Here is a 12,073-nt window from a genome sequence, read left to right on the forward strand (position 1 = left end):
TCAAATTGCCACTGAAACATGTCTGCACATATGTAGCCAATAATGTTTATATAAGTGAGTGAAAGTAAGCATATGTATTTCTCTGTTCAAATCGTCTTCTCTTGGTTTCGTAAAAGAGAAAGCATTTTTACCTATGATAGACACCGGACTTTATACTAAAGCAAAGAGATGTATTTTTCAAATGGTAGAAATTCATTGCGAAACGCTAATTTTTACAATTATTTTTCGTCATATTACGGGAAATAACTAACGATTAAAATTATTTATCATTTAATTATGGACTTGTAGTCCTTCCTATCTATTCAATCACCGCCCAATAATTCAAAGGGAAGTAACTTTTACCGATATTTAATTTATAATCTAAGGGGGATAACTCTGTAATTAGACACTATTTTCTAAAATCGTTTGATTTAAAATTGTCTAGAACTGCGAATCGAATTATTTTCTGAATGTAAAGTTTTTTCTATTTCATTTAAAATATTATAATTAATAGCATTAATTGAGATAATAGCGTTTTAATCTGGTGTTCGACTGTTCAGGCTTTTTGCTTTATATCCTCAAAATATATCTATTTATATAAAGTTAGGTGTGAATATATGCTTATATATTTCTGGGTATCAAACACCTCAACTAATTAACCGATCATTATTAATTTTGGGAAAAAGTTGCTGGACTTAAAGGTGGGTAATGTGGGCTATATTTAATTTAAAGTCGTTTTGTTCAAAAGGAGCAAAGTATTTTAAAGATTTGTCTAGGCACCACCTCACATTTTGATAATATATACATTTCAGAGTTGCATAAAATCTGATAAATAGCTATTCAATGCCAGTTAAGCAAGATTAGCTGCATTTCAATTTCTTCTTAAGCCTCAAATTTTAAACATTTTCTAGAATCAAAATCATATAATGGACTTTGTTTAAAATCGAAATAAGGTTGGTTGGTTGTTTTTGTTTTACAGCATATCAACCCTTTTCAGGTTATTAAATGCTGAATCCAGTGATTTTGAAGAAAAAAAATTTTAATATTTTTTTTTCGTTTTTCAAGTCGGTTTTTATTTAACCCATAGTTGGGACCCTAACAGGTACTACCACTCCGGGTCAGAGTAAACCTGGGAGTAATGGCAATTAAAGGGTGGCCCCACAATCCCCAAAGTCCGCAAGAACTCTACACACACACACACACACACACACACACACACACACACACACACACACACACACACACACACACACACACTAAACATTTAGCACACCAGTCTTAGCTGTTACCATTTAAACTATTGATAAGAAAGGTTAAAAATTAAGCAACTTCAAGCTATGAATGTATATTTGTATAGGCTTAGAAGTAACAGGTTTAGTCGACTTACTCCTGTCAAGGTCAAATTTGTTTTTCAATTTTAATCCCTTTTATTAGCAATTTTAACCGGCTAAAAACCAAATTGAAATTGTTCTATGGATCCAACTTCCCTATATATCAAGTTTCAAATCTGTAGAGAAAAAAATTAGAGAGAATCTTGGTAGAGACCATTCGACACATGCACAAGGTCACTTTTACATGTACTTTTTCATCCTAAATTCTATGCAGTTATGTACAATGTAGAAAATATGCATAAATAGAACCAAACATAATAGTTAAATAAAACCAATCATCCAATAATAAACCATTAAAATGAATAGTTGATTGAAGTTCGTTTTTCAAAAGGAATATGTAGATTAGTGAACCATCATAAAGTCGCTCGCATATCCATAATGGAGTATATTAAAAGTCCCTTTTAATAATTTTTAAATAGAACAAGTAGGTTTTAATATTAATGTTAACGTTAAAAAAATATTCAACTTTGTAGGTGTATAGATATATATATATATATATATATATATATATATATATATATATATATATATATATATATATATTATACACACGCACACAGTAGTAGTCCAGGATACGGTGGCCCTAGGATGCGTTTTTTTCAGGTTACGATGTGGAATACGATGTTTTTTCCGGCCCCTAGTTACGGTATTTGCCCCACCTTACGGTGTTATTTATAATGTTTAATGATTATATACATGTGTATTGTATACTGTATTGTATTTTGTTACTAATTTTTAATGCCATATATCGAGGTTCTAGTGTATATATCAATTCATCTATCTATCTATCAGTTTGGCAAGAAAGTTATTGCGGTTTTTAATTTGTAAAATCAGGTGAACATATCTCAGCTCAAACAAAAAAATTATTGATTGAAATAAGCACCATCAAAATCAACACACTTTTGTCAATGAAAAACAAGTGTGTTTATGCCAGTAACATAAAAATCTTGCGTGCTGGTGGCGATGAAGTCGTTGAAGGTGTTTTTTTTTTTTATATCGCTTACGTTTTTGAAGCATTTCTCATGCAGAAAATTGGCGAGATGCTTGAAAAAGTGATAGTCAGTAGATGAGAGGTCTGGAGAGTATGGCGTATGATGCAGAGTTTTGTAGCTCAATTCGTTGAACTTTTGCAGGGTCAGTTTAGTAACGTGCAGCCGGACATTGTCATGGAGAATTAGGCCTTTTCTGTTGACTAATGCTGAGTGTCGTTGTCAAAGTTTCTTATGCATTATGCATTTCAGCCATTTCTTGATAGTACTTCTTCACTGTAATAGTTTCGCCTGCATTCAAAAAACTAATGGATGAGACTGATCAAAGACCACCAGTCAACATGACCTTCTTTTGGTGTAACTCTGGCTTCAGGAAGTGTCGTGGAGCTTTGTTGGCGTCTAACCATTGAGCTGAATGTCACTGGTTGTCGTAAAGAACCCACTTTTCATTACAAGTTACAACCCAGCCGAAAAACAGGGCGTTCTTGTTGCATAAAAAGGAAGATGTCCTTTATAAAAGCGTTTCTTTTGGTGGTCGTTAAATTCGTGAGGCATCCATTTATCAAGTTTTTTTTTTTTTTTTTTGTCTTTCCAATCCATCTCAAGTAGTTGATATTAAGTTGAAACGCAAAAACTTTACGGCTGTTATCCGTTAAGAAAAGTGGCGGGGAAGATGTATAAAAGATTAAAGCGAGTGATAGAGGGTTTGTGTAGTCAGTTAGAGAGAGAGAAAAAAAAAGGAAGAAAGAAAAAAGGGAAGGTAGTACAAATTAATACAAATGACAATGAGAATGTCGGAAAACAATATTTCAGACAATTTGAAATCAGGTAGACGGTGGAGAGGAGCAGTTCACCGACGTTGGGTCAGATTGTCCGTCTCAAAACTCGTAGAGAATTGTTCCATTTTGTTTTTATTTTAAGAATCTTGCAACATTTTTAAAAGATTAAATCTACTTTTTAGGGGCCGAATTAAACTGCATTTTTTAGTTATATTGAATAAATTTTTTTAATTTGTATCTTAATAAATTTATACATTTATTTATGAAATATACCAGACAGTATTTATTTTAACTTTTAGTTTTATACTAGACTACCCGTGACCCGTTGGGTCAGTATGCTATATTAGCTAAGGAATTAATGTATGAGCGCGACATTTGTGATGTAAAGAAAATAGTTTTTGTGACATAATAGAAACATTTCTATGAAAGTATATTAAAATGAAAAAAGAATATAGATAAATTTCTATGAGTCGTTCTGTTTATAATTGTTTATTTTAAAAAAAAAAAACTTAGAGCCATTGAATTATAAGTGGTTTGCCATACTTATAGTAAATGTACACTGAACAGATACCATAATACTTGAAGTTAAATTCAAATTTTGATATATCTTTTAATTTAAACGCGAAAAAAAAAAACAATTTTGATGCTGAAAACGTACACAGTAAAATAATACGTTTTATTGTCACGTTGATTTATTTGTAAAGCAAATTAAAAAAAAACATTTTCGGGGTTATTTATTTATGTTGGTAATTTAGAAGAAAATGTATGAATGTTTTTAAGAAAGGTGTATTAAAAAATGGAGAATAAATTTTAAAAAATTAAGGCAATGGGTAAATCGCCGTTGTAAAATGCTCTTATGGTTGTCAACGGGTTAAAGTAGATTTATTTGTAAGAAAATTGCGTTAAAATAACTTAAACGAATGATGTAAAAAAGAAATGCAGAAATTATTAACAATTGTTTATTTAGATAATTTGAACGCGAAAAAAATAAACAATTGGGACGCTGAAAATGTACACAGTAAAACAGTATGTTTTATTGTCGCATTGATTATTTGTTTATGTACGCATGCGCAACCGGAAGTCGTAAACCAGATGTTGGGTTACAACACCAGTTGCAATGTCATTTGAGTTTTCTACTTATATATCTCTGTATTATCTTTTTATAGGGTGCATATATTTTATTTTTTAATCTAGAGTTACATCTAAAAAAAAAAACAAACTTAACAGTTTTAGTATTTAATAATATTTTCACTTTTGAACTAATTCTTCTAAACTCATCAAGGATTATATTTCTCATTTTTTCACATTTAGGGACATCTGAGCCTCTTATGATTATAAGTCCATCGTCTCTGTACAAGTCAATATCTTCTATCTCAATGTCCTTGATTAAATATATAATCCCACTAGGTCAGTCATTTCAGCCGAATCTATAACCCATAGAAACATAAAAAAAAAAACTGGCCTTTTTTAATCCATTGTTCTCCATTGTTTAGTAGTACAGTTGTTCTGCATCTCTTTATAATTTCTATTTCATCTTCTAATATATCAAAGTAAGAGTTGCAAATTCCAATACTTTCTCGAAAAGCCTCATGGTAATTGAAAGGTAGTCGTTTTCAACGTCGAATTGGATTAAAGAGCATTTCTCTTTATCTTCAATGTAAGAGAACCAATTGATCGTTTCAGCTGTATTAAGTTTAAAAGTAGTTTTTATTTGAAAGTTGATTCTTTCAAGAATTCTTTTACTAATTTTTATTTTTCCAATTTCGATTCTGATGGAATTTATCAATTTAGTTGAATATATATATATATATATATATATATATATATATAACTACTTTATTTACTCACATAAAATTAATATACGAAAGTATAAATTTATGCGTAGACTTTAAGTATTTATTTCAAAAGTGCTCAATACGTAGGTAGAGCTAGTTAGTTATAAAATATATATGAAGAGTCCTAGAGTGGATTAAACGCGGAATATTCAGTGTAGCTTAATCGCCATATATATTTTATAATTAACTAAATAGCTCTACCTACGTATTGAGCACTTTTGAAGTAAATACTTAAAGTTTACGCATAAATTTATACTTTCGTATATTAATTTTTTGTGAATAAATGAAGTAGTTATATATATATCGCCATATATATATATATATATATATATCGCCATATATATTTTATAACTAACTAACTATATATATATATATATATATATATATATATATATATATATATATATATATATATATATATATATATGGGCAGCATTTTTTTCCTTTATGCACGTTGTTATGACAACAAAAGTTGTATCTGCTCTTCAATGAAACGTGAATACACACACACAAATATATATATATATATATATATATATATATATATATATATATATATATATATATATAGCAATTGGAATAAGAATTATCCCATCTGGTATTCAAATATAGGTGAAAATAACAAAGTGCTTAAAGATAGCTCAATAGGACATAATAATTATAGTTAACCGGAACTTGTGCTGTTGAAGATATACAGCATGGTAGAAGACGGAAAGGAAAAGATAGCACCTGTACAAGCATTAAAAAAAAAACGAAAATAGAAACATCAAACGCAAGTGTGTTTTGGTGTTTTGTATTAGTCTAACTGTAAAGACCTTCCTGATTAAGGTTTTCGCATAAGCCGAAAATTAGAAAATTTAAATAAAAAAATATTTCAAAATACAAATACCGTACGAGTCTGATCTTTACAGCATCATGTTTTTATTTCCTTTTCACCGTGCTTATAAACAATGGATTTCTAAAGCACATGTGTGCATGATCCAGCGCAAACACTGAAGTGGACGATAAACTTCTAGCTTTGACAGCCAGACACTGTGCCAAGCACTATCATGGCTAGCAGGAAAAAAATTATTGTCTAAACCTTCCTTATGAAGGCTTTAACATAAGCCAAAAATTAGAAATTTTAAATGAATAAAAATACTGTACGAGTCCGATCTTTTAACCGCCATGTTTTGAATTACACTACTCCATTGGCCAAGATCAAAGTGTAGTATCTGTTCTCCAGATGCTGCACTTCCATTTCTTGTTATCTTTCAGTGGAGGATCAGTCCTTCACGACTGAGACAATTTTTTATTTTTGTACCTTTTCTCCACGTTAAAAAACGACCCTGGTGTCTAACTCTGTCCCGTAGGGAGGCATTGTAAATAGGTACTCCAATATTTATACGAAAAGTCTAAATAATGAATATCTATATGATGCAATATATATGATGAGGATATATATAAAAATAATATTAAAAACTTACAAAATTTTGAATTCATCCGATTGTTGATAGGTTGATGTGACCCATGTATATTTCAGTTTTTTGTACATATTTTCGCACTGAGAAATCGCCCTGTTGGTATAAAGATAATAAATAACATATGAGAAATCTATTATATATTTAAATACCAATGATGTGCCGAAACAATAGTACGTATGTGTTGGTAATAAAAAAAAAAAACTGTAACCTTTTTGAAATTAACATAAAGATGCACGTCTGTTCCTGGTGAAGCGATGTATCATAAAACATCTTTATAGCTCTAGTATTGCTCTATTGAGCTATCTTAAAGAACTTAGTGATATTATGTTTTCATCTCCTTATCTCTCTCTCTCTCATATATATATATATATATATATATATATATATAATAATTAAATACCTACAGACACTAATGTTTCATCCTTTCGGGAATCATCAGTGCAGGGTGTCACGATTCGAACCCGGCAATGGAACTATCTCTGACTCCATTAGCAAGGAACAAATCCACACGGCCACCGTCTACCGCAAGAAATATCGTTGAAATTTAAACATTTATTTTTAAATATCATAACATCAGACCATAGTGATTTAATGATTATAACATCATGATCTGCGCATGCGAGCTAAAGTGACTGACTTTTTTTTTCAATGTAAAGAAAGTGCTCAACGATAAGAAACGAGCTTCTTAAAGGGGCTGTCATAATATTTTTTACTATAATAATTAAATACCTACAGACACTAGTGTTTGATCCTTTCGGGGTCAGTCGGGAGATTCAAAGCTAGCAACGAAGCCATCTCTGACTCCATTAGCAAGGGCAAAATCCACATGGCCACCGTCAACCGCAAGAAATATTGTTGAAATTTATTTTTAAATGCCTTAACGTCTGTCAGAATTATGTACTGATTCTAATATTATGATCTGCGTTTGCAAGCTGAAGTGACCGACTTTATTTCAGCTGTTGTGTGTGTGTGTGTGTGTGTGTGTGTGTGTGTGTGTGTTCTGACGTATGAATTGTTCCAATAATAAAAACACCCACATGATTTTATGAAGTACTAAGCTTCAAATGGCAACATTAAAAAAAATTGAGCCCATTCTAATTATAAGTTCACAAATTGCAGTTATTTATGTTGAGCTATTCTTACAAATTTTAAAACAATGAAAAAAAAATCTCAATTTGTGATAAAGATTTTTTTTCTAATGAGATTCCATCGAGAGACATCCTGAAAACATTAGCTACTTTTTTTTTTTTTATCTATGAGATGTTGCTTGGAGCGAAGGGAAATTTGCAAGAGTCACTATGTTTGAAACTGGCCGAATTGCAAAAGACTAAGCGGGTATGCTCTTTTCGTTCTTTCACAGAATTCTGTGATTTTTATTCTTTGCATTGATTATACAAGTAAATCGAGTCGATCTTGAATATTTGTCGATCCAAGCAGCTTCCGGTTTTGAAGCTCATCAGAAGTAAACGATGTTAATAAATCTGAAAACACCTACGAAAATCTAAGTCAGCAAAAAGAAAATATCTTTATTTACGGATTTTTATGAATACATTGTCTTTTTTTATTTCTTAAAATAAATATATTTATTTACAGACATTTAATAATTAAGTATGTTTATTTACCGATTTCTAAAAAAAATATAAAATCTTTATTTAAAGATGTTTAAAAATAAATGATTATTTACTGATTTCTAAGGAATAAAAATATTTATTTACAGATGTTAAAAAATAAATATATTTATTTACATATATTTTAAAATAGAAATGTTTATTTAAAGATATATTTAGTGATATATGTAAAAAAATGTTTATTTTAATTTTTTTTTTTAGATAAATGTATTTATTTACAGATTACAAAATGTGTTATTTTCAGATATTTTTTTTAATAAACATGTTGCTTTACAGATAAAAAAATAAACAGGTTTATTAACAAATTAAAACAATAATTGTTTATTTACAGTTGTTTTTTAACTGTTTATTTACAGGTTTTTAAAAAGCAAATATTTACTTATATTTAAGAAAAATAAATGTGTATTTACAGAAAATATTTAAAGAAATAATACTGAAAGTAAAATGTTTTTCAAATATAATAAATTCATCTGATTTAAACACATGCAATGAATGAATGTTTTCTTAATATAGTTAAAAAATATTAATTTTTCACACATAATGAATTAAATAAAATCAAAAGAAAAGATAATGTGGATTTGTACAAAATTAATTAAACTTGATAATAAATTTAAATTCAGATTATTACTAATAATATATTAACTAAAGGAACGTAATATGAGCGGGGTTTTCAGATTAAGCAACACGAGTTTTAAAAACCGGAAATCGCTTCCGACGAGTTTAAAAACCGGAAGTCGCTTGCATCTGAAAATATGCAAGATCGCCGATATTGCTATAAACCTAAAAAAAAAATGATCAAAACTCATTTTTATAAGATATATCTTCTACTTGTTTATTTTTTACGCTCTCTCTGTCTCTGTGTGTGTGTGTGTCTCTCTCTCTCTCTCTCTCTCTCTCTCTCTCTCTCTCTCTCTAATAGTTCCTGGTTATTATCAGCATTTTAAAATTCTGAGTACGAAAGTAAATTGAGAAGTTTGCATTAAGGGAAATATTTGAAAAACGCTATGCTATTATTGGGCGGTTAGAAAAAAAAAAAGATCAAGTATAATTACGTTGGTTATGCATGTAAGTAAACGAGGGACGTTCGAAAAGTAATTCTTCCTATTTTATTCCATCCGAATTGATGAGCGGGTGATTGAAAATCGCATTGTTATAACTGAACTTATGCATTCATGACCTGAGAGTTTTATCTTTCTGTTGTAGATATTGACGGTGCAAGACTCTAAGAAAGCAACTCTTGTCATAAGCAGAAATGCGTCATTGAATTCCTGGCAAAAGTGCATTGAGAATAATGGTGGCTATGTAGAAAAATAAATTCTGGGGCACAGGAGGTAACTCGTTTTTAATGGTACTGCTCTCGTCTTCGTAGCTGTTCAAGGTATTTGTATGAATATTATTTTTCGATCGTGGCTACAAAACGTTTTCGGAGTTTGTCTTACAGCCCATGCTCAGAGCAACAGAAGCGAGGAAATTCTTGTCGAAGATCCTTTGTTGGAAATCAGACTGGCAGAAACGGGGCCGTTTAGGCGGCCTTTTATCCGTCAGATTGATGTATTAGTCCTGGATAATCCTAGGAGGTCCATCCTTACTTCCTCTTTTTGGAGAGCAGTTAGTTTATCGCTAACTTTTTGAGGTTTCTGGATCTGAGAATGCCGACAGGGTTGTCCATGCAGTTTTTAATAGGCCAGAGGGTCCCTTCCCGCTTCTCCCCACCTTACGGCCTTCTGTCACAACTTCCTACGGATAAACGAAGTAAATATCTAGCTCATGATAAGATGGACTCATATAAAAGTATGCAGTTGGAGTAATGTTGCATAGATGACACGTAGCAGCAATTTGTTCTCTCTTCGTTTTGGTTGTTGTTGCATTGTTATAATGTGCGCTGTTTATAACATGATGGGTCTACCGTTAAAGTGTACTGTTCTTCATAGTATACAGTTATACATATTCTAAATCCATTTGCATTTTTAGTTATTGATATGTAAAAAAAAAAACCGTGTCCTCGGCATAAACCCATGTTCTTTTCGTCTGTGGAGAAACTCACATGGACATTAATGTTTATGTATAAAAAAGGCTATTTAAAAAAAGTCACAAAAGAACGTAACACATCGGATTTCACTTGTGTATGCTGAGATTATATATATATATATATATATATATATATATATATATATATATATATATATATATATAGAGAGAGAGAGAGAGAGAGAGAGAGAGAGAGAGAGAGAGAGAGAGAGAGAGAGAGAGAGAGAGAGAGAGAGAGAGAGAGCAGGAAATACAGATAGATAGGGAGACGGAGAACCCTTTTCGCACTATCCAACCACACTGTGTGCGCTGTTCCATCGGGGATAGTACCCAGGCGCGCCTTTTTTGCTTAAAGTTGCGCCAGTCAAAGAGATGAAAATCTCCGGACGGAAGTCTTTAGTTTCATCGATTGAGGCCACCTCCGAACTTTAAGATATTCAAACCTTTCCACCCAAACATGTACCCTGCTATATAACAGGATATGATCTATAGGGCTAGGACAACATCATATTCTTTTCATTGTTTTTACACTCGAGTATATATCCGACACGGTTAGACACAATTAATCAACCGAGAACCACATCAGTCTACATAAAAACATATAAGATATCAATGGATATAACCTGAGAGTCAAAACAAAAAAAGAATATGCTACTGTCATAGCCTTAATGATTTATCATAAAAATAGATAAATAAATAAAAATAAACGTTCGCTCTTTGTTGCGGTTCATATTATCACCTTATTCTCTTCGTAGTTGGTTTCAAAGGTTGTCACAGCCGAGGATGGGGGGGGGATAAGTTTTCTCTCCCTAAAAAAATGCCTCATGATGAACATCTCAAATAGCCTCTGACAACCAAGCCCAGCTCTTGGCCTTCTCGTGTAGTTGAGCTACTAAGCCCGGCGAAATTGTTTATACTAACTTTCCGCCGTTTCATTTATTTGTTTTCCCACGATGTTGGGAAAACCAAGCTCCCTCGAAAAAGGGGGGAACTCTCAAATGAATAGCAATTATCTGATATGAAGGGTTTCCCCCACATTGATCAAAGGCCGCTAGCGGCTTGGCTTTGATGAGTTTCGCTTTATTTATACAAACACGCGAAAGGACGGAATAGTGTAAATCTTTTTAAAAATCAATGTAAATAAATGTAGACACGACGTTCGTCCGCAAATCGTAGATATTATAATCTAGGGAGTATATAAAAAGTTGTAAAAAATAGTAACGATCTCGAGACCCCCCCCCCTGCCGCAAAAAGCCTTTCTTGGACATGAAAAACGTGTTCGCCACTTTTGCCTTATATATATAAGACACTTTGTCTTCGTGTATGAGTTCGTTTGCTATGGAACCCAAACATCTAATTAAAGAATAAAGTTTGATTTTGACCAAAGCTAATACCCTTAAATAACCTATCACCGCACAAACAAAATGGTCGATGTATAAAACTAACAGTATGTTCGTTAATAAGACAGGAGCGCGTTCGAAATGAATGTTTTTGTTTAGAGCACAGTTAAACCATGATACTTGACTTTTGCATTTTAAACTTTAAGTGATGTCATTATTTACAGATAAATTTCTAAAATCAACAGTAGGTTCTCTACAGTACAATGTAGACTACAATATATTGTGGACCGAGTCACTGCGGGGAGGCATATGAAGTTCTCTCCCGATGCACCGCGGTGGGTCCCTGACAAGAGCAGGTAATGAAATCAATTTGTCACAGATTTCATTGAGGACAGAGGTATTCGTTGATCATCATTCAATCCCGGGCAACTTCGAGTCTCCTCTTCTAGTTATAAATATGTATGACTTATTGGAGTAAAACAGTAGCTCAAGGGTAGTCGACGGTGACTGGAAGGCTTGGCTTTCATTGGCTACTACACCAAGATCTAAGGAAGAGCGACCACCTTTCCATGGATTGCTCCTCTTTTCTTGACCCTCAACTGAACTCATTAATCCTCTGTTTTTGTCCTCAGATCACGGTG

General features: G+C 31.9%; 1 long non-coding RNA gene across 1 annotated transcript in view; it reads right to left on the reverse strand.

Annotated features, from left to right (window-relative positions):
• Nucleotides 1-12,073, reverse strand: part of LOC145293211 (uncharacterized) — a 269,161-nt gene that overhangs the window by 174,858 nt on the left and 82,230 nt on the right. The window contains exon 2 of the long non-coding RNA XR_013869693.1: nucleotides 6,440-6,529. This is a non-coding gene — a long non-coding RNA (uncharacterized LOC145293211). The remainder of the gene's footprint in view (nucleotides 1-6,439; nucleotides 6,530-12,073) is intronic.

This window comes from Euprymna scolopes, chromosome 14, assembly GCF_053919585.1.
Source record: "Euprymna scolopes isolate OS-2025 chromosome 14, ASM5391958v1, whole genome shotgun sequence".
Lineage (NCBI taxonomy): Eukaryota > Metazoa > Mollusca > Cephalopoda > Sepiida > Sepiolidae > Euprymna > Euprymna scolopes.